At 34.6% G+C, this 24058-nt stretch overlaps 1 pseudogene; it reads left to right on the plus strand.

Annotated features, from left to right (window-relative positions):
• LOC108592191 (elongation factor 1-alpha 1 pseudogene) overlaps positions 1 to 20619 on the plus strand; it is a 67879-nt pseudogene extending 47260 nt beyond the window's left edge.
• Positions 20620 to 24058: the final 3439 nt, after the last annotated feature.

The raw sequence follows: 24058 nt of genomic DNA on the forward strand, positions 1-24058 counted from the left end.
GTTCATCGTTGTTATTGATTTCTACTTTGATTCCATTGTGGCCAAACAACACACTCCATATATTTTCAATTCTTGTATATTTGTTGAGGTTTGTTTTATGGCCCATGATATGAACTACCTTGATATATGTTCTATGAGAGCCTGTAAAGAATGTATTATTCTGCTGTTTTGGGGAATATTCAACAAATTTTTATTTGTTTCTGTTGGTTGATGATACTGTTGAGTTTTTTCTATAGCCTTGCCCACTTTCAGTCTAGTTTTTATGTCAATTGTTGAAAAGGGGGTATTGAAGTTTCCAACTACAACTGTGGATTTATGTATTTCTCATTTATCTTTTATCAGTTTGGGCTTCATGGATTTTGAAACTGCTGTTGATATGGCACATTTACATTCAGAATTATTATGTCTGGCTGTGTAGACACTTTTATAGTTATGGAATGTTCCTCTAATAATATTCTTTGGTTCGAAGTTTACATCTTTGATCTTTTAAATATATCTATTTATATTTAAGTGAATTTATCATATGCAGAATACAGTTGTGTGATGTTTTCTTATCCACTATTTCATAAATGTCTTTTAATTGGTGTATTTAGACCATTTAAAATAATGAGATTGTCAGAGGCAGTTGAACCAGAGCAATTCCATCTTGAACAGGGGCTAGGTAAAATGAAGTTGAAACCTACTGGGCTGCATTCCCAGGAGGTTAAGCATTCTAAGACAAAGGAAGAGATACGAAGTCAGCAGGAGATACAGGTCATAAAGACCTTACTGATAAAAACAGGCTGCAGTATAGAAGCCCGCCAAAATCCAGCAAAATCCAGGTGGCACAAGAGTGACCTCTGGTCATTCTCACTGCTCATTACATGCTAATTATAATGCATTAGCATGCTAAAAGACATTTTCACCAGTGCCATGCCGGTTTACAAATGCCATGGCAATTTCAGGAAGTTACCCTATATGGTCTAAAAAGAGGAGGAACCCTCAGTTATGGTAATTGTCCACCCCTTTCCCAGAAAACTCACGAATAAGCCACCCGTTCTTTACCATGTAATCAAGAATCAACCATAAAAATGGCCAACCAGCTGCTCATACTGCTCTATCTATGAAGTAGCGATTCTTTATTCATTTACTTTCTTAATAAACTTGCTTTCACTTTACTAGATGGACACAACCCAAATTATTTCTTGCACAAGATCCAAGAGTCATCTCTTGGGGTCTGAACTGGAGCCCCTTTCCCGTAACAAGATGAGAATGTAGAAACTTAAGTCTGCCATTTACTTTTGGTTTTCTGCTCTTTTTTTCTTTCCCTTTTTCATTTGAATTTTCTCATTCTTAACTCTACAAGACACTTGAACATTTTTTGAATTCCATTTGATTAATCTGGGGTGTTTTGCCTGTACTGTATTTTTGTATCTTTTTAGTGATTGTTTTAGGCATTATGTTACAGAGATATTACTTATCAAAGTCTACTGGCATCAGCAATTTATCAGTGAGAGTCAAGTTTAGAAAACTACCTCTCTCTCCCATTTATATTAGTATAGTTGTCCTAAATATTTTCTCTACAGATATTGAAAACCAAATTAGACACTTAAAATTTTATCTCCAATAGTTAAAACATAACTTAAAAAACTTAAGAAAAAGGAGGATAGTACTGCATTTACTCATATATTTTCTTTTATCATGTTTGTTCATTTCTTCTTTTATAATTTTTTCCATTTAGAGAACTTCCTTTAGGCGTTTTTTAAGGTAGGTCTGCTTGCAACACATTAATTTTTTCTTCATATGAGAATGCCTTGATTTTCTACATGACTGAAAACTATTTTCACTACATGTGGAATTTTAGTTTGACACTTGCTTTTTTTTTTTTTACTGTCTGAAAAATGCTGTGCCCCTTCCTTTTGGCCTCCTAATAAGAAATCTACTGTTACTCAAATTGGTTTTCCCCTATAGATAATGTGTCATTCATTTATCTCTCTCTGGCTGCTTTATATATTTTCTCCTTGTTTTTAGTTTTCAGAGGTTGACAATGAGGTGTTTTCATGTAAATTACTTTAGGTTTATGCTATTTTTCATTCAGATTCTTAAATCTCTGGTTTGCTTTTATACCAAATTTGGAAATTTTTTCTGCCGTTATTTCATTGGCACTCAGAGGACTGCCTTCTTTTTTCTTTTTTTCTGAAACTTTGATGACACAAATGTTAGATCACTTATTACAGTTCCATAAGTCACTGCGACTCTGCTTATTTTCTTCAGTCTCTTTTATCTTTATTGTTCAGATAATTTTTATTGCTTTATTTTCAAGTTTAATGGTTCTTATTTTTTTCTCTATTCTGTTGTTCCCTGGCCCATTTCCTAAGGCTTTTATTCTGGATTTTAAATATTTTCAGATCAAAAATTTGCTTGGTTCTTTATAATCTATTTGTTCACTGAGACTTTCTCTTTTTTGTTTGTTTAAAACGAGTTTATAACTGTTCATTGAAAAAATTTTTTATCTTGGTTGCTTTAAATTCCTTGCCTAATAATTCTAACATCTATGTCATCTCTTTGTTGATATTTGTTGATCTGATAGCTGGGGTGGCATCAGAGGACTCAAAGTGGAGTCTGAAAATTTTTACCACTGCTTAGCAATAACAAAGCTGTAAGATCTTACAATGTGGAAAATTATTAAGATACACAAGGAAAGTATATAATGATAAAAATGTTCCATTCACCAATAATCTTACTAATACTAATTATGCATGTACAAGTATTAATAAGAGCTCAAAAATATATTAAATGAAACCAAGAGAAAATAAGTAAAAATAGAAAATTCACATTTATAATTGGATACTTCAACTTTCCTCTCTAAGTAATCAATACAACAAGTAGACATAAAGTCAATACGGATTCGGAAGTCCTAAGCAATATTAGCAACCAGCTTGATCCCATTGATATTTATGGGACACTCCACGTGAAAACAGCAGAGTATACATTCTTTCTAAGCACAGCTGGAGCTTTCACAAGCTGGACCATTTCTGGACCATAATACAAATCTTAAGAATTTTAAAATGACAAAAATGATGCAATTTTTTTCATCCTAAGTAACTCAAACAAGAAATCAAGAACAGAAAGATAATTAGAAAATACATGAATGTTTTGAAAATGAAAAATACAATTCTAAATAATATATGGGTCAAAGAGAAACTCATTGAAGAAATTAGAAAATATTTTGAATATAAGGAAAATAAAACAATATAGCAAAATTGTGGTATGTAGCTTAAAAGAAATTTTATATCAATAAATGCTTACATTGGAGAAGAAATATCTCAAATCAATTTTCTAAGTTTTTACCTTAAGAAACCAGAAAGAGAGGAACAACTAAAACCCAAAGTGAGCAGAAAAAAAGAGTAAAGTTACAATAAAAATCAAGTAAATGGATAAAAAGAATTAAAGAAAAATAAAAAAATCCAAACCTGGTTCTTTGAAAATAATTTTAAAAATTTATAAATCACTAGTCAAAATGGCACACACATGAAAGTAGACAGACTTACCAATATCAGCAATGAAGGAGAGAGTATCATTAAAGACTTTTCAGCCATTAGTAGAATAATAAGAGAAAATTATAAAAAATTGTAGGCCCATAAATTCAACAACATAAATATGATAAACCAATTGCCTGAAAGATACAAACTCCCAAAGCTTATACAAAAATAAACTGATAACCTCGATAGATTTCTATTGATTAATGACATTAATCATAGTTAAGATTTTTTTAAGAAAGAAAACTCCAATACCTAATGGCATCACTAGAAAATTCTACCAAATATTTTAGAAGAAAATAGTGTTAATTAATTCTATACAAACTTTTCTAGAATATAGAAGAGAAGGAAACATCCCAATGGATTTTATGAGGCCAGAAACATTCTGAGAAAATCATTACAGTAAAAGAAAATTAAAAACTAATTTACTCACAAGTATAACAAAAATTAGCAAATTGAATTCAGCACTATACAAAAAATATAATATTGCTTATATTAAATGTAAAACATAACAGTACTCCAATTATATGATTAAGACATGTTTTAAAAAATAAAATCAATGTGTATGTCACTCATAATAAATACATTTTAAATAATATATGGATACAGAATTATTTTTAATAATTTTAACTTTTATTTTAGATTCAGGTGTTACATGTGCAGGTTTGTTACAATAGTTTATTGTGTGATGCTGAGGTTTGGGATATAAATGATCCCATTGCCCAGGTGGCAAGCATAGTAGCCAACAGGTAGTTTCTTAGCCCTTTCTTCTTTCCCTCTCTCCCCACTCTAGTAGTCCCCAGTGTCTATATTTCCCATCTTTATGTCCATGTACCTAGAGCTTAGCACTCACTATAATGAGAACATGCAATATTTGGTTTTCTGTTCCTGCATTAATTTGCTCATAATTATGACCTCCAGCTGTATCCATATTGCTGCAAAAGATGTAATTTTATGCTTTTTTATGGCTGCATAGAATTCCATGGTTTATATGTACCATATGGACCATCCAGTCCACCCCCAATAGGCACCAAGGTTGATTCCATGTCTAATTATTATGGATAGTACCACAGTAAACATACAGATCCATGCATCCTTTTGGTAGAACAATTTCTTTTCCTTTGGATGTATACCCAGTGATGGGATTGTTAAGTCAATGGTAGTTCCGTTTTAAATTCTTTGAGAAATGTTCAAACTGCTTTCCCCAGTGTTTAAACTAATTTAGATTCCTGCTAACATAATATGTTTCATCTTCTCCACAGCCTTGCCAGTATCTGTTGTTTTATGACTTTTTCATAATAGCCATTCTGACTGGTATGAAGTGTGGTGGTTTTGATTTGCATTTCTCTGATGTTTAGTAATGTGGAGCATTTTTTATGTGTTTGTTGGGCACTTTGTGTCTTCTTTTGAGAAGTGTTTGTTCGTGTATTTTGCCTACTTTTTAAATGAGTTGTTTGGTTTTTGTTTGTTAGGTTGTTTAAATTCTTTATAGATTCTGGATATTAGACCTTTTCAGATGAATTATTTATGAATATTTTCTCCCATTCTCTAGGTTGTCTGTTTAGTCTGTTGATAGCTTATTTTGTTTTGCAGAAGCTGTTTAGTTTAATTAGGTCCCACTTGTCAATTTTTATTTTTGTTGCAGTTGCTTTTGAGGGCTTAGTCATAAATTATTTCCCAAGGGCAATGTCCAGAATGGCATTTCCTGGGTTTTCTTCTAAGATTCTTATAGTTTGACATCCTACATTTAAGTCTTTTCTCCATCTTGGGTCAAATTTTGTGTATGGTAAAATGGAGAGGTCCAGTTTTAGTCTGCGTATGGCTAGACAGCTATCCCTTCCCTGCATCACTGATTGAAGAGAGAATCCTTTTTCTATTGCATACTTTTGTAAACTTTCTCAAAGATCATATGGTTGTAGGTGTGCAGCTTTATTTCTAGGCTCTCCATTCTTTTCCATTGGTCTATGTTTCTACACAAAAATTCTGAAAGAAAAAGGATGGACAAAGAAGTACCATACAAACACTATATAAAATAAAGCTATCTTTGCTAGATGAATAGCAGACAAATAGGTAATAAGCATAACTATAACTGAGTAATATAATACAGTAATAGTCAATATACCAGATGATATAAAAAATATTGAGTTAAAATATGTAACTAAAAAGCAGGAGACAAATTTATAATCACAGTGGGGGCCTTTAACTTCTTGCTTTTAATAAGCAGATAAAAAAATAACAATAATAAAAAAGGATATAGAGAATATAAACAAAACCTTATAAAGTGTGTTCTAATTTTTATGTATAGAACACTACAAATAACATTGGAAAAGTTGTATTTTTATCAAGTGACTATATATGCTGAGATATTAAAGCAAGCTTCAATATCAATTTTTTGAAAACTATATCTGTTCAGAGAGTGTCTTGACAACAGTGGACTTAAGTTAGGAATTAAAACAAAGAAGAAAAAGGTAACAAGAAACTCCTCTCCCCCCCCCATACACCATACACATACATCATATAGAAATAAGCCATGGGCCAAAAAACTGAAAGATCATAGTAATTAGAAATATTGATACTTAAATAATAATGTACGTAGTATCTATCAAAATTTTTGGAATACAACTAAAACAGTGCTTAGAATGAAATATAGTCTTAAAGGTATATGAGAGAAAAGGCTAAAACTCTAGAACTGAAATGATTATCGTGGGAAATTTAAATTTAAAAAACAAGCAAAATGCAAGTTAAACCCAAAATAAAGATTAACACAGAGATTAATAAAATTGAAAAACAAGCATTCAGTATACAAAATCAACAAAATTAAAAGTAGGTTCTTTAAAAAAAACCAATAAAAATTAGGAAATCTCAGACAGAATGGATAAAAATAATGCTAACAGTAGGAATTAAAACATATCACTCTAGAACTCACAAGTACTAAAAAGACAAAATTAGCTTTTATGAGCAATTTTATACCATTAATGAAATGGCTTAATTCCTAGGAAAACACAACCTAACATAACCAACACAGGAAGAAATAGAATTTGTAATTTTAAATTCCTCACCTTCCAAAAAATTTTCTAGGTGCAAAATAAAAAATACTAGTTTCATATAAATATCCAGAGTTCGGGAGAAAAAGGAAAAACTTTCCAACATTTTTATGGGTTGAAAAAAATATGTAAATAAATTTGACCCAACACGTTCAAGGAAGAAAAACTACAGGAAATCTCTCTAAAAACATAGATGCAGAAATCTTATACTAGATATTAGCAACTTAATGCAGCGGTATATAAAATTATAATACCCGCAAGGCAATGTGACTATTTTAGGAATGTAGAGTTGGTCTAAATTCAATTGTAATTCACCACCAGTAACAGGATAAAGATGAAAACTCCTTTAATCATCTCATTAGAATTAAAGAATACCTTTTACAAATCTATCATTTCACAATAAAACTTAGTAAACTAAAAATAAAAGGAAACTTTCTTATTCTGATTAAGTATCCACAAAATTGTTCAGCAAATTTATATTTAATGGCAGAATATAGAAAGCTTTCCTCCTGAAATTCACATTAACATAAGAATGTCTTATTACCAATTCTATACAACATTCTACCAGTGGTGCTAACCAATGAAATCAAAAGTTATAAATAAGTAAAATATATAAACTTCTGGGGAAACCCCAAATTCCATTTTTTAGATAACATGATTTTATACCTAGAATATCCAAAAACAAATCTAGTAAAAAACCATTAGAGTTAATAAGAAATTTAGCAAGGTTTATGGCTAAAAAACATCAACATAAAAATTAGATTTTTTAATGCCACAACAAATAATCAGACAATTAAATTTTTTAAAAAGATACAATCTAAAATGATGTCTAAAATAGTAAATACAAAAAATAAAACTCTATAAAATTTGTACTGTCTATACAATAATCTATAAAGCATTATTGAAATAAATAAAACAAGGAAAGATATGCCATATTCATGGATTAGAAAACCCCATGTTATATACATGTTAATTTTCCCCAGATTGACTCATTCAATAGAAGTCCAGCAAAAATGCAAGTAGGTTTTTCCCTTGGATTGGCACTTGACTTTTCTAACAATATATAATGGAAATGCAAAGGGCCAAAAATAGGCAAAATAATCTTAAATAAGGAAAGTGAAGCTGGAGGTCTTTCCAGACTTATCAAAAGCCACAGTAATCACAGTGATGTTCTAATAGACTAATACACCGAAGAAAGACAACATAGAGTCAGGAGCAGAGTCACACTTAGAATGATTTGAGTCATGACAAAGATTACATTGTAGTGCAATTGGGGAAAGGGTGGTCTTTTCAATAAATGAACCCAGGTCAAAAGAAAAATATATGTATTAATGCTCACCTCACATTATGCTGAAAAATAAATTCACGATGAGTAGATTTAAAAGTGGAATATAAAACCTTTAGAAGAAAACAGAGGAAAATATTTTATAGCTTTGATGTAAACAAGAATTTTTTAACAAGACCCAAGAGCACTAACAATAAAAGGAAAATATGAGTAAACTGCAATATATATATTAAGAATTTGTGTTATTTAAAAGATACCATTAAAAGGAGGGAACAAGCAAGTCATGGACTGAGAAAAGATATTTATAGAACACATAAGTGACAAGTCATAGACACTCCAAAATTTACTTTTTAAACAGCTAAAAATCAGAGAAAAGACAAAATTCATAGGCAAATGAGCAAATGCTTGAACCAGTATAACACAATAGAGGAAAACAGTATGACCAATGTGGGAACAGTAATCACAATGGGACACCACTACACACTTAATCACAATATCTATAATTTCTGTAGCTGAGGATGTGGAAGAATGGGAACTCTCATGTACTACTATTCTCATGCCCTTTAGAAAACTGGTCACATCTACACTGAACATGTGTGTGTCCTATCACTCAACAATTCCAGTTCTAGTATACATGCATATTTCCAAAAATGAATGCATATATAACCCAATGACATCTATGGGAACACTATTTGTAAAGCCAAAAAGTACAAATTAGGCACTGGATCTATGAATACAATCTACTGCAATAGGTAAGACTGGCCTGTTGCAACATGCAATAAAGATTAGTTCTACAACATAATATCAAGTAAAATAAGTCTCACACACACTAATCTTTCATGATCATAGATATCAGAATAGTAACTGCTTTTGGAGAGAATGTACTCTATAATGATATGTATGTCAGGAGTGCTTCTATTATGTAAGTTATTTTCTTTCTATTTTGTTTATAACCGACAAGTAAATACCATGTATATTTATTGTGTACAACATGATGTTTTAAAATATATGTACAAAAATAAATAAATAAATAAAATATATGTACAAGACAAAAAGGCTAAAGCAAGCTTATTAACATAAACATTATCACATACTTTTTTGTGTGTGGTAAGAACCCTGAAAAATATAATATCTTAGCAATTTTCAAGCATATAATACATTGTTTCAGGTATACAATACATTGCTATCAAGTATCGAGTTGTACAATAGATCTCCTGAATTTTTTACTCCTATATAACTGAATTTTTTTTACCCTTTGACTCACACCTTCCCAATCTCTTCCCACTCTTTGGCCCCTGGTAAACACCATTTTACTTGGACTTCCATGAGTTTTACTTTTTTAGATTCCACATATAAGTGAGTTCATGTGGTATTTGTCTTCTTCTTGGCCTGAAGTGTTTCGCTTAACATCCTCCAGGCTCAACCATGTTGCTGGAAATGACAAAAAGATTTCCCTCCTTTTGAAGGCTGAATAGAAATCCATTGTGTATATATACTACATTTTCTTTATTCATTCATCTGCTGGGGAAAGTGCTGCCATACTTTCTCTACAGGTTGACAATATATAAAGTCACTGATCTGCTGTGCTGGCTCCTGTCCCCAGAATTCTGAATAATTGTGGAGATAATATTACAATTCTGGCACTTCAAGCCATGTTGACCTAGCTGGAGGGTGATCAAAAAATCCTGTCCCTCTCCAAACTGGCTCTCTCTTTTTTAAAATTTTATTTCAAAAGATCACTATTTTAACAAATTCAGCACTCCACCTGTGTCCCTCATCAACATTGCTTCCTCTGCTTTCACAAAATAAAAACATTATAGAGACCTCTCTACACCACACCCAAGAACCATGAAATTAGCACAAAAATATCACTTGTGACAATGGAAGACATCAGGCAAGGGAGAGCAAGCCACCAATGCACACCCCAAATGTAACTGACCAGGTAGAGTCTGAGTTCCTCTTTCACAGTGTGTAAGCAGCAATCATCAGCAGAGATCCCAGCATAACTTCTAGGACTCAGACAAACAATCAAGAATAAGCCACCCCTCCTTTTCTTCCTTCAGTCTCTAGTTTAAAAATTATTTATTTTAAGCTAATCCTCTTCCGTTCTGAAAAAGTTACTTCTCCTCTCTGAGACAAAGACTTCTACCTCTGCTTTGGATCCACTGTCCTTCTCATGTTCCAGGATTATCCTCTATTCATTAATCTGTCTTTTCCTTTTATCTTCAATCTGGTGCTTCCACTTCTCAACTGGTAAGCATGTTTACTCCAATTTCAATTAAAAGGAAAAACTCTGCCTTTCTGTCAATAAAACTGTAGCTTTTCTCATATGCTGGAGCTCAAACTCTTTTTATCTAATGCCTACTAGATATGCTCAATCTGCATATTATACAGGCACCTCAAACAGGTTCATTAAGATTCCCTGCAAAATTTCTGTTTGCTTACTCTATATAATGATGTTCTTCTCATTCGAGTCATCTGGTCATGTCAATACTGCCTCCTAAAATATCTCTCAAATACATCTGGTCAAGTTCATCTGTAAGTCCTTCAGTTCATTTTTCTTAACCTTTGAAAATGATTACATTTGTTCAAAAACAAGTCCAGTTATACTCTGTTTACATATACAACATGACTCACAAGGTTGGATAGTGAAAAAAAAAAAAAAGCCAACAGATAGATACAAAAGGAAATCAAAATACTGTAGTACATGCTTAATGGAGTATACTTAATTGATATTGTCCAAACTACAAATATTACTATCTACTCAAGGGCCCATTGAATATATATATATGTATTAGATATTAGATCACAAGTCAACTCTCAATGATTTTAAAAATTTTAAATTATATACCCTTTAAACAAAATACAATAAAAAAACAGAAGTAAAATAGATTTTAAACAACACCTACAAAAAGAATCACACCTAAATAAACAAACCTTCAGTAAGTGTCAAAATTATTTGCAAAGGAATACTTAAAAAATAACTTTTGAAGAAATTGCAGGTCAAAACACATGACTTGTAAAAAGCAATGAGAAGCAAGTCACAACACCAATTATTTTCAATACTAAATGAGGAAATCTTGGACATTCGACTCAAGAATAAACACAATAAAACAAACCTAAGGAAAACAGGAATTAATACAAGTAAAAAGAATTTTTGTTTGTTTTATGAGACAGGGTCTTGCTATGTTGCCCAGGCTGTAATACAATGGCTATTCAAAGGTATAATCATAGAACATGACAGTCTTGAACTCCTAGCCTCAAGTGATCCTCCTGCCTCAGCCCCCCAAGTAGCTAGGACTACAGGCATGTGTCACTGTATCCAGCAAAAACAGGATTTTTAAAAAGAAAAAAACGGAAAATCAGAATATACAAATAACACAAAGATAAATGACTTGAGGAAAAGAAATAGACTAATAAAGGTAGCAATGACTTCCCTGTGAACCATAAAGACCACTTATAATGAAAAGACACCTCATTAACAATAGCACCTGTAGTGCCTAAATTATTTGGAATTAATTTCACAAGAAATATAGAACATTCATGTTAAAAGCAAGCCTGAGCGCAGTGGCTCATGCCTGTAATCCCAGGACTTTGGGAGGCCACGGGGGGCATATCACTTGGGGTCAGAAGTTCGAGACCAGCCTGGTCAACATGGTGAAATCCCGCCTCTACTAAAAATTCACAAGTTAGCCAGACGTGGTGGCACTTGCCTGTAATTCCAGCTACTCTGGAAGCTGAGGCAGGAGAATCACTTGAACTCCGGGAGGGGAGGTTGCAGTGAGCCAAAATTACGCCATTGAACTTCAGCCTGGGCAACACAGTGACTCTGTCTCAAAACACAAGCAAACAAATAAATAAATACTTGACTTGATTACATAAAAGAAGAAATAAATCAAAGATGTAGCATATTCTTGAAAGAAAAGTTCAGCATTGCAATAATGTCAGCTACCTTTATATCTGTTTTCTGTGTTTGCTGTAACAGATTATTGTGAACTTTGTGGCTGAAAGCAACACAAATGCATTCTTTTAGAATTCTTGTGATCAGAGTTCTAAAATGAGTCATAAAAATTAAGGTGTTAGTGGGCTGCTTTCTTCCTTGAGGCTCCAGAGGAGAATTTCTTCACTTGCTTTCCTTATAAAGAAGTAAGTGACAATTGGTATGATATTTGGCCCACCTAGATAATCCAGAAAAAGATCTCAGGATATTTAATTTAATCACAGCAGCAAAACTCTTCTTACCTTGTTAGGTAACAAATTTACAGGTTCTAGGGATTAGGACACAAACATCCTTAGGTTGGTTATTATTCTGCCTACCACAATCTCTAAACTGATTTTAAAAATTGATTACAACTCAATTCTTTTTTAACTTGAGTGATTCTGAAATATAGCTGAAAACTCAAAGAGGAAAACTAATTCAGAAATTTTTTGAGCATTGTAAGAAGAAAGGACTTTCACTGCCAGATATGAAAATATAGGACACCATAATAATTAAAGCAATGTAGCAATAGTATAAGAATAGACTTTTAATACATATATGTATATGTAATTAATCTTATAGTACCTGATAAGAAGTGACATTTAAGATCTGAAGGGAATGGGCTGATTATTCAGTAAATTATGCTTCAAGAATAGGTTAATTATTTGGAAAAAAAACTGGGATTAAACTTAGATCTGTGCTTCCCACCACATGTCAAAATAAATTCATGACGAATAAGAACATTAAATATTAAAAACCATTAGGCTTTAGAGTAAAAGACGGATGAATAATTATTCATCTTTTGCTGAACTGGGTGAAAAAAACTTTCTAAGTATAAAGGAAGAGGAAGAAATAAAGGAAAACATTGATAGTTTTGACTACATTAACATATATACACTTGAACTTGCAATCATCAAAAAAATATATACCATAGCAGAAGTAAGAGAAACATAAAAATAATGGGAAAATTTATTTTCAATCATATGACAAAAATCTCAGGCAGGTAAATAAAGAAGAAAGCAAAAAATTTCATTAGGAAATTAGGCAAGGAAATATGAACTTGCTAAGAAAAAATTCAAATGATTAATAAATACATTTTTAAATATTCAAAATGTTCTAATAAAAGGAATGCAAATTAAAACAGCTATACAATGCCATTTTTCCTACCAAATTAGCAAAACTTCTTTAAATAAATCCTCATGCGATATTACCCAATGTTTCCATCAGGGTGGAAAAAGACATATACACTATCCTACTGCAGACTTAAGTTGATTGAAGATTTCTGGAAAATAACTAACCCCCTTTTAAAGACATTTAAAATTACACACACCTTAAATCAGAAATCTGATTTTAACCTAACATGCACACAAATACTTTTAAGTAATAATGTTATTTATGATTGCAAGAAAGAAATAATGGAACAACCAAAACTCTCATCAGTGATGGATTGGCTAAATAAATTGTTGGTTTCACAGGAGTAAATTCATGTGGTTATTTTAACATGACATTTTATAAGAATACTTAAAGATATGAAAAAATTATCAAAATATATTAAGTAAAAAAGCATGTTATAAAACTACCCAAATAATTTATTAAAGTATAGAAATACATCATATTTGAAAGAAGGCTAGACAAGAAAATACTAATGGTATTTTTCTCTAGATATTGAAGCTATACGTTTTTGGGTGGGGGTGGTTAGTTTTTTGCTTTATAATTTTAAGGTTTTACAATTAATATTAATGTTCTTTTTTTTTTTTTTTGTGACAGAGTCTCGCTCTGTCACCAGGCGCCAGGCTGGAGTTCAGTGGCATGATCTCAGCTCACTGCAACGTCTGCCTCCTGGGTTCAAGCAATTCTCCTGCCTCAGCCTCCCGGGTAGCTGGGACTACAGGTGCACACCACCACACCCAGCTAATCTTTTTGTATTTTTAATAGAGACGCGGTTTCACCGTGTTGTCCAGGTCTCGATCCCTTGACCTCGTGCTCCGCCCGCCTTGGCCTCCCAAAGTGCTGGGATTACAGGCTTGAGCTACCGTGCCCAGCCAATGTTCTTATAATCAGAGAGAAACACTAGATGTTATTGCTTTAAAAACCATCTCAATAATAAAGCAAAAAGGATACAGAACAATTAGATTGGTCCCAATCAAGTGTTAAATTTTTAAAAATTTGTCTTTTGGACTTTTCTTTCCCATCTGAAGTTATTCTGCCAGCATGTTGGAAGTTGTTTAGATCATATCTGAGAATATCTTGCCTCAGATCAGCCTGGTCTAATTAATTCAGATGCAGTTTTCTGTTTCCCAATTGTAAAATTACTTTTTAATACATCTTAAGCAGGATTTTAGTTAAACTTCTTCAGCAGAACTATAGCTTCCAGAACTTGGGATATTTTCATGTATATCCCCTTAGATGTAATAATTGGACCGTGGAATGGCACCATAATCATGTTTGTTGAGAAAAATGACATAGGCTCAGTTCAGCTCCAAAAAGCAATTCATTAAAAGAGATAAGTATTGAAAAGGAAAAGTCCAGAAAGAAGATAGATTCCAGTTAAATTAACTTTGTTTAAATTTCTAGTTTTGCCTTAATTGAGCTTCTGATACTATGTGAGGCTAAGTCCTCTTTGTGTGTGCTGCCTGCACACAGAGAATGCCATGATTGCTCTGATTCTCCAAAATACTTTCTTCTTCCATTTTGTTAACTTACTTTTTGTGTTTCACTTTCAAATCCTATGTCCACTTACACAAATAGTTACCTAAGGATAACTGGTCTAATACATTGAGTTTTAAAGTTAAAATTAAGAGTCTGCTTTATTTGCCTTTCTCTGTATTTCTCAGTATTTAAACATCGCATACTGTTTTAGAGAAAATGTCCTCCTACTCACATGTGGCTCATCTGTTTCAGGAAAGTGATGACAATGTGGCCTCCATAGGAATAAAATTCTCAGTTACCACACGCAGTCGTCAAGTATTGGATTGGTGACACACCCAGCCATGGATGCCATATACATTTAACACATAAGAGCAGGAATAAAGTGTAGTATAAACACAGCTCTAAATTTGGTCATGAAATGGAGAGTTTTCTAAAGAACACACGTGGGTATCTGAGAAATATAACATGTGGGTGCTAGACTCAAGTGTTGATAATTTTCATTCTGAATATCATTTCCCACATTTTTCTCACCCATATTTTCTTCTGAAATATCATCAGAAAACATTTTTCTCAAATTGTCCTCCCCATTCCAGAGCTAAATTCTCAAACCTTTAGTAAAAAAAAAAAAAAAAAAAAAAAAAAAAAAAAAAAAAAAAAGGACTTTGCTCAAGAAAGCTGACTTGTAGCATAGTCTCAAATATTGTAGCTCTTACTACAATGTAAGTTAATATACCATTCAATAGTTTTGAAATATTTTTAAAGTAAAATTTTTCCTTTCTTCTTCCCCTTTATTTTTCACTCCTTTATCTGCATATAACAGAATACTTTACATTGGGTCTTATAAAAAATTGGGTATCTAGAGCTTTCTGCAAGAAGCTATAATTTATACATGTAACTGATGGGGTTCAGGACAAGTTACCCCAAAATAGGGCACCCTGGCATAGGAGAAGACAGCAGAAGCAGAAGGGTCACTCTCACATTCTTTTCACCCTTCTTTCCTGAAGGTGATCATAAAACTTTCATTCCAGAGGCACCCTCACTATATTGGTAAGAAGTGAACATCTTGTTTTGTTGTTTTGTCTTGTTTTGTTTGTTTTTGTTTTGGTTCTTAAATCTTATAAGGTAAGTCGATGTAAAATAATTATACATTCACTTTCACTCACGTGAGAGAATGTAACTCTATCTCAAATTGTCAGACATAACGCAAATTGTCAAACATGTATCACAAAAATAACCAAAATAATTAGGAGAATTTATTCTCTACATTTTTTCTTCTCTGTTCCTCTTGCTTCTTTGTAATGCCTGGTTTCTTTTTCTTGGTGAGTCCTCTACATTGGGCAGTGCTTATTTTGTGGTCTGTGTAATCCACACATTAATCTCTTTTTTCATTATCTTAGTTAAGAAGTAAATATCTTTATCCTTGATGATACAAAGATAGTACAGAGACTCTGAACAAACAGGCCTTGCTAAATTTCCCTTAGCTTATTGCCATTTGATCATATCACTTTTGTCCTTTCCTCATATTCCTTCATAAGTATATATTTCTTCATCAAAATTAGCATAAAAATACACCAGTTCCTTTGTTTCTTTGCCTCTTCCTTTCTAAAGGAACCCCTTATCATGTTAAACTTATATCAATTTTTATCTTTTTCTTTTGTTAATCTGTGTATTGTTATAGGGGTGCCCACTATGAACAGACATGAACAGCTATGTTGAATGAGAAAAATAAATCTTTATTTTGCCCACATAATGAATAAGTTTGAGGTTAGAGAAAGCTTGGAACATGAGCTACTTATTTAGAAAGTTTTCAGTATTTTTTCTTTTTATGGTTGTTTGTTTGTTCTTTACACTCTCCTAATATATATCTAAATGGTTTGGTCAGTTCAGTCAGTTGAGTTTACCAATTATTTCATAGCCCTTCAATTTAGTATGAATTTTGTATGACTAGACAGGACATAGTCATAGGCAAATTGGAAATCATCCAGCTAAACTGATCTGGGAACAGAGTAAATAATTACCATAATGTGGAATTTGGGATCTGATTTTCTTAACCAGGCCTTCTGTGTTGGTCAGAATAAGATCATTGTCAAGTCCTAAATACTGGTTAATGTGTTGATCTGTTTTATAGTTGCAAGGGATTTCATGTGGTTTGTTAATTTTTTTCTCACTTCACTTCTAGAACACACAGTCTAAATTGCATCCAACTTTTTGCACATTTGTTTTGAGCTCTTTTTGTTGTAACTAAAGTAGAGCACAATTGATGTCAAATCTGTACATTCTAATTACACAGAACCAAAAGCAGACAGGCCCCTGTAAGCTTGTGAACCAAATACAACCAAATGTTTCCACTTGTGAACCCAAGATTATTGAGGAATTTCAAATATTTCTCAATGACAAAAGGGCATGCTTTTAGAAATAAGGAAAACATAATTAGTCTTTTTTAAATTTATAAAGCTTGTGATAACAAAGTTTCTTTTTATATGACTTTTAGAGTCTGGTTTTAAGCACTTCTTACAATGTTTTCAGTAGAAATTTAGTAGCTCAGGCTTGTTCTCTGGAATCTAAGAGGTGAAACTGACTAGCAATAAAAATTAAACTGACTAGTCTAATTTCATTGCCTAAACTAAAAGAAATTTGGGGGCATAGAGAAAAGCAGAAAAGAGTGATTATTTATTTATATATTTTTACATTTTAAAGGTCCACTTTAATCTTCTAAATTCTTATTCTGAACACAAGGCAATAAAATTTACATGACATAAATATATATATGGTCAGGTATTTAGGACTAAAAACAAGCCTGGCACTGATTTATGGAATTCTTTGTGCTTTGACGTGACCAAGGGTGAAAAGGTTTCTTTTGCTAAAAATAATGACACCCATACCACCTAAGAAAGCAGCTGGACGCCATTCTTGAAACTATAAGACTTTGCTAAAACTCAGTCCTGTGACCCTGGTAACCAACAGTCAGTTCATAATAGGTTGTTTTTTTTTTTTTTCTCACAGATCTTTTTCTTTCAAGTAAACTTCTTAGTTGTTGCTTTGTTTTTCAATGCTATTTAGTATATGAGAGAGCCATTTCATGTATGATATTTTCCATTGTAGAATTGGATAGATATTTTTACATAATTTCACTTCTGTATAAAGATGCAATTTTTCTGCTATTAAATCTGTAACTTAGCATATGTGATAGAGTATGTGTGTGTGTGTGTGTGTGTGTATGTGTGTGTTTAATCACTAGCAAAATAGTTAACTCTCCTGGACCTAAGGTTTTCATCTGAAAATGTCATGTATGATGCTTTATTGTAAGTACGTGAGTGGGAGTGGATACCAGTGATTAGAGACAGGCAGTATAATGAATATTTTTTACATATATATTTCATAATATTTATAATGAATATAAAGATTGAAAAAAAATTTTAATTGCATCTTCCAGGCATAAAACAAATTAGAAAGCAAATAAATGAACGTAAGACAGCAGATGTCAAATTCTACAAACTATTTCCTACCTCTTTTTAACTAGTGAGATTTTGTTCCGAAGAATGTAGGATGTTAAATTTTGTTCTTAAAATATGTGAGTGAATCATCGTTCTAAACCTGTTCCTTGACTCTAAATTTATTGTTTATTTAAGTAAATAAATGGTGAGTGAGTTGAGTAAGACAAAACGAAAAAGAGGCTGTTCTATCAATTCTGTACAACATTCAAAGTGGAAGGGAAGGCCTGAATACTTTTCCTGATTTATAAAGATCACACAGGAAATAGGCAATTTGGGGAATGCTTTTTTGATGTGAATTAAAATAGACAAATTAAGGTCTTTGGCATTTTAATCAAATATTTATGAGGGAGAAGAATAAATCATTTGTAATAGGATCTGACCTATCTTCTTTTTCTTCTAATTTTTTTTTTGCTCATCCAAATTATTACAAGTTTTTTGCACATAAATAGCATAAAACATGAATATAATACTGTTAAAGTGAGCATCATATGATTATCTTACAGATAACTTTCATCACTAAGCCTTGAAAATAACATTTATATATAGGATTTTATAATATACTCTTGAATAAAAAATAATCTTCTGGGACATAAAAATGTCATCCTCTTTTGGCAAGAGTGCATCTTCCAAAAAGAAGACAGTAAGTGGGGAAGGAAGGATGATCAGGATGGTTCCAAGCCAAGATAAACAAAATCAACAGTGATCCCAAAAGAATCTCATCCCCATTTATATATCTGTTAGTGTATCACCAGCTATGTACACAAAATTGATTTTTAAAACTCCAAAATATACAAACACTGTGACAGAATTTTTATTCTCAAAGAACTTACATGTGAGTTGAGAAGAAAAAAATTCATTAAACTTAGGGAATAATTAAATTCCAATGCTCTCAGTGCTGACTTTAGTGTGTGGCATGTTTTAGGCCATCAGTACACACATTCAACAAACACTTATCGAGAATTTACTACATTCTAGGCTCTGGTTCAGGTGCTGGAGATGCAGCATTGAGCACAACAGAAACATTCTACCCTTGGTTGTGAGTTGAATTCTAATCTATGAGTTGAATTCAGGGTAAGTCGACCCTGAATAAGTGTGTAACCTATTTGTAATAAGGGTCTTTGAAGATGTAAATAAGGTAAGAACTTCAAGATGAGGTCATCCTGGATTAGGGGGAGTCTTAAATCCAATTATTGATGGCTTTCTTAAGGAAGTCCTTTAAAGAGACAGAAGAGTAGACACACAGACAAGCCATGTGAAGAAAAAGGCAAAGATTATATTTATGAAGCCCCAAACCAAAGAATGCCAAAGACTGTCATTAGCTCTCAGAAGCTATGACAGAGCCATGGAATCAATTGTCCCTAGAGCCTCCAGAGAAAACCACTCTACCACACCGTGATTCTGGACTTCCGGCCTGCAGAACTCTGAGAGAACAGCTGTCTCTTGTTTTAAGCCACCGAGTTGGTGGTAATTTGTGTGGCAGCCCAGGAAACTAACGTACCTGCTTTTGTGTGACTTAAATTCTAATGTGGAGGGAGGTGGAGCAAGATGGTGGAAGAGAAACCTCCATCAGTCATCCCTCTCACAACGACACCAAGTTAACAACTATCTACACAGAAAAACACGTTCATATGAACCAAAAATCAGGTGACCCCTGATAGTACCTGGTTTTAACTTCATATCACTGAAAAAGCTCTGAAGAGATAGAAAAAAAACAGTCCTTGCGCCTGCCTCTCCAGGTTGTCTATAAAATTGTTGGTATTGGTACTGTTCCTGTTGGCCGAGTGAAGACTGGTGTTCTCAAACCTGGTATGGTGATCACTTTTGCTCCAGTCAATGTTACGACTGAATTGAAATCTGTTGAAATGCACCATGAAGCTTTGAGTGAAGCTCCTCCTGGGGACAATGTGGGCTTCAATGTCAAGAATGTGTCTGTCAAGGATGTTCATCATGGCAATGTTGCTGGTGACAGCAAGAATGACCCACCAATGGAAGCAGCTGGCTTCACTGCTCAGGTGATTATCCTGAACCATCCAGGCCAAATCAGTGCTGGCTATGCCCCTGTACTGGATTGCCACACGACTCACATTGCCTGCAAGTTTGCTGAGCTGAAGGAAAAGATTTATCGCCGTTTTGGCAAAAAGCTGGAAGATGACTCTAAGTTCTTGAAGTCTGGTGATGCTGCCATCGTTGATATGGTTCCTGGCAAGCCCATGTGTGTTGAGAGCTTTTCAGACTATCCACCTCTTGGTCACTTTGCTGTTCGTGACATGAGACAGACAGTTGCCGTGGGTGTCATCAAAGCAGTGGACAAGAAGGCTGCTGGAGCCGGCAAGGTCACCAAGTCTGCCCAGAAAGCTCAGAAGGCTAAATGAATATTATCCCTAATACCTGCCACCTCAGTCTTAATTGGTGGTGGAGGAAGAACAGTCTCAGAACTGTTTGTTTCAATTGGCCATTTAAGTTTAGTAGTAAAAGACTGGTTAATGATAACTGCATCGTAAAACCTTCAGGAGGAAAGGAGAATGTTTTGTGGACCACTTTGGTTCTCTTTTTTGCGTGTGACAGTTTTAAGTTATTAGTTTTTAAAATCAGTACTTTTTAATGGAAACAACTTGACCAAAAATTTGTCACATAATTTTGAGACCCATTAAAATAGTTTAATGAGAAAAAAAGATAAAAGAAAAAAACAATCCTGAATCACCAATGCCACCTACCACCTCTACCAACCCCTGCCCCCACCCCTAGCAGAGGTATGATGTGCAGAGTATCTCTGAGGCATCACAATTCCCTCATCAATTGTGAGGCAGTGAACTGAGTTCTGTCCTGTTATAGCAGAAAGGAAAACCAGATCAAACTCAGCTGACACTCCGTTAATGCAAGCCAATGGAGGGAGCATTTAAACCAGCCCTACCCAGAGGACAATCATTGCTTCCAGAGGTTAAAACTTGAGTGCCTGCAAGCCCTGCCACTGAAGGTTACAGCATTCTGTGTCTCCAAGTAAACGTGAAAGGCAGTATAGGCCATAAGGAATGTAGCTCTTAAGCAAGTCCTAGTGCTGAACTAGGCCCAGGGATGGTGGGTAGCGGGTAGGGGGGCATGTGTCCTACTGCAACACCAGCTAGGGCAGACAAGGGAAGGCTGGCATCACCTCTCCACTAACCTCAGCCTGCACAGCTCACAGCTCCAAAAGAGACCCCTTCTTTCTGCTTGAGGAGAGGGAAAAGTAAAGATTATTTCATGTTGCATTTGGAATACCAGCTCAGCCACAGCAGGATAGAGCACTGGTCAGAGTTGTAAGGCCCCCGTTGGCAGGACCTGCCTCCAATACATATTTAAACACACCATGGGCTAGAAGGAAACACATTGTCTGAAGAAAGGACCCATTTCTGGCAGCATTTATCACTTGCCAACTGAAGAGTCTTTTATCCCTGAAAAACCAGCAGCAATACCCAAGTACTACTACATCAAGAGCCTTGGGTGAGTCTCTGAGTCATGCTGGCCACAGGTGAGACTCAGCACATTACCCGCTGTGGTGGCTACAGGACAAAACTCTTCCTGCTTGAGAAAAACAGAGGGAAAAGTAAACAGGACTTTGTCTTGCACTTTAGGTACCAGCACAGCCACAGCAGGGCAAAAGCACTGATATGGTTTGGCTGTGTGAATTCAGATCTCATCTTGAATTCCCATGTGTTGTGGGAGGGATGTAGTGGGAGGTAATTGAATCATGGGGGCCAGTCTTTCCCAAGCTGTTCTCATGATAGAGAGTAAGTCTCATGAGACATGATGGTTTTAAAAAGGGGAGTTTCCCTGCACAAATTCTATTCTCTTGTCTGCCACCAAATGAGACATGCCTTTCACTTTCCACCATAATAGTGAGGCCTCCTCAGCCACGTGGAACTGTGAGTCCAATAAACCTTTTTCTTTCGCAAATTGCTCAGTCTCAAGTAGTATTTATCAGCAGTGTGAAAACCAGCTAATATAGTAAATTGTACCAGTAGAGTGGGGCGCTACTGAAAAGATACCTGAAAATGTGGAAGCAACTTTGGAACTCGGTAACAGGCAAGGGTTGGAACAGATTGGAGGGCTCAGAAGAAGACAGGAAAATGTGGAAAAGTTTAGAACTCCCTAGAGACTTATTGAATGGCTTTGACAAAAATGCTGATAGTGATATGGACAATGAAATTCAGGCTGAAGTGGCCTCAGATAGAGATGAAGAACTTGTTGGGAACTGGAGCAAAAGTGACTCTTGTTATATTTTTGCAAACAGGCTGATGGTATTTTGTCCATGCCCTAGAGACTTGTGGAACTTTGAACTTGAGAGAGATGATTTAGGGGGTCTGGTAAAATAAATGTATAAGCAGCAAAGCATTCAAGCATTCAATGTATAAGCAGCAAAGACTCATGGGTCGAAGGGAATTGCTTTGTCTCAGGTAAGACTTTGAACTGTTGACTGAGTTAATGTTGAAATGAGTTAACACTTTAGAGGATGTCGGGAAGGTGTGATTCATTTTAAAATGTGAGGACATGAGATTTGGGAGGGGCCAGGTGCAGAAAAATGTGGTTTGGCTATTTTTAATTCAAATCTCATATTGAATTCCCATGTGTTGTGGGAGGGACCTGGTAGGAGGTTATTGCATCACAGGGACAAGCCTTTCCTGTGCTCTTCTTGCAATAGTGAATAAGTCTCATGAGATTTGGTGGTTTTAAATAGAGAAGTTCCCTGTACAAGCTCTCTTCTCTTGTCTCTCTCCATGTGAGACATGCCTTTCACCTTCCACTATGATTGTGAGGCTTCCCCACATGCATATAATTCTAAGTTCAACAAACCTCTTACTTTTGTAAATTGTAAATATGTCTTTATCAGCAGCATGAAAACAGACTAATACAGAACACTAAGCAGGCTCTTCAGGGTCCCTGATTCCAGGCTGTGACTCTTAGATGGCATTTTTAGACTTGTCCTTGGCCAGAAGGGAGCCCACCGCCCTAAAGGGTAAGCACTGGTTAGGCCTTATTCATCAGAAGCTTAATTACAAGACCCTGGTCCTTAAGATAATATCCATGGTAGTCTAGCTATACTCCTTGTGGCCTGGGGTAATGGAGGCTACAGGGTGAGACTCCTCTGCCCTTGGAAAGGGGAAAAAAGAGTGGAAATGACTGTATCTTATGGCTTGTGTGTAAATTCAGCCTAAATACAGTAGAATAGTGGGTAAACATTTATAGTTTTATACTCTAGCCCCTGACCCCTAGATGATAATTCTGGACCCACCTGGGACCTGGGAGACTTCACTACTCTGAAGGGAAGAACATAGGCCTGGCTGGCTTTACCACCTGCTGACTGTAGAGAGTTGGGGCCTTGAGAGAACAGAGGGAGCAACAAGGAAGTGGTTACAGGAGGCCTTGGGCAAGACTCAGTGCTGTGCTGGCTTCAGGTCTGACCCAGCCCAGTCATAGTGGTGGTGGCTGCAAGCGGAATTGTGTCAATCCACCCCCAACTTTAGGTGGCTTGGAAAAGAGAGCAAGAAAGAGACTCTATATGTTCGGGAGAAAGTAAAAGAAGAGAACAAAAGTCTCTGCCTGGTAATCCAGATAATTCTTCTGGATCTTGTCAAGATCATCAAGGTAGTACCTCTACAAGTTTGCAAGAACCACATTAGCTGGGCTTCAGGTGTGCTCTTCAACAGATAAGCTTAAATCAAAGCACACCAGTCCTTTCAAATATCTGGGAAGCCTTCCCAAGAAGGATGGCTACGAATAAGCCCAGACAGTGAAGGCTTCAATAAATACCTAACTCTTCAATGCCTAACACTGAAGGACATCTACAAGCATCAGCACCATCCAGGGAAATATGACCTCATCAAAGGAAATAAATAAGGCAGCAGGGACAAATCCTGAAGAAATAGAGATGTGTGGCCTTTCAGATTGAGAATTTAAAATAGCTGTGTTGAGGAAGCTTAAATTAAAATAACACAGAATGAATTCATAATTCTAGAAGATAAAAATCAACCAATTAAAATAATTAAAAATCAAACAGAAATTCTGGAGCTGAAAAATGCAATTGGAATACTGAAAAAATTCAGTCTTTTAATAGA

Source organism: Callithrix jacchus, chromosome 6 (assembly GCF_049354715.1).
Source record: "Callithrix jacchus isolate 240 chromosome 6, calJac240_pri, whole genome shotgun sequence".
NCBI classification, from domain to species: Eukaryota; Metazoa; Chordata; class Mammalia; order Primates; family Cebidae; genus Callithrix; species Callithrix jacchus.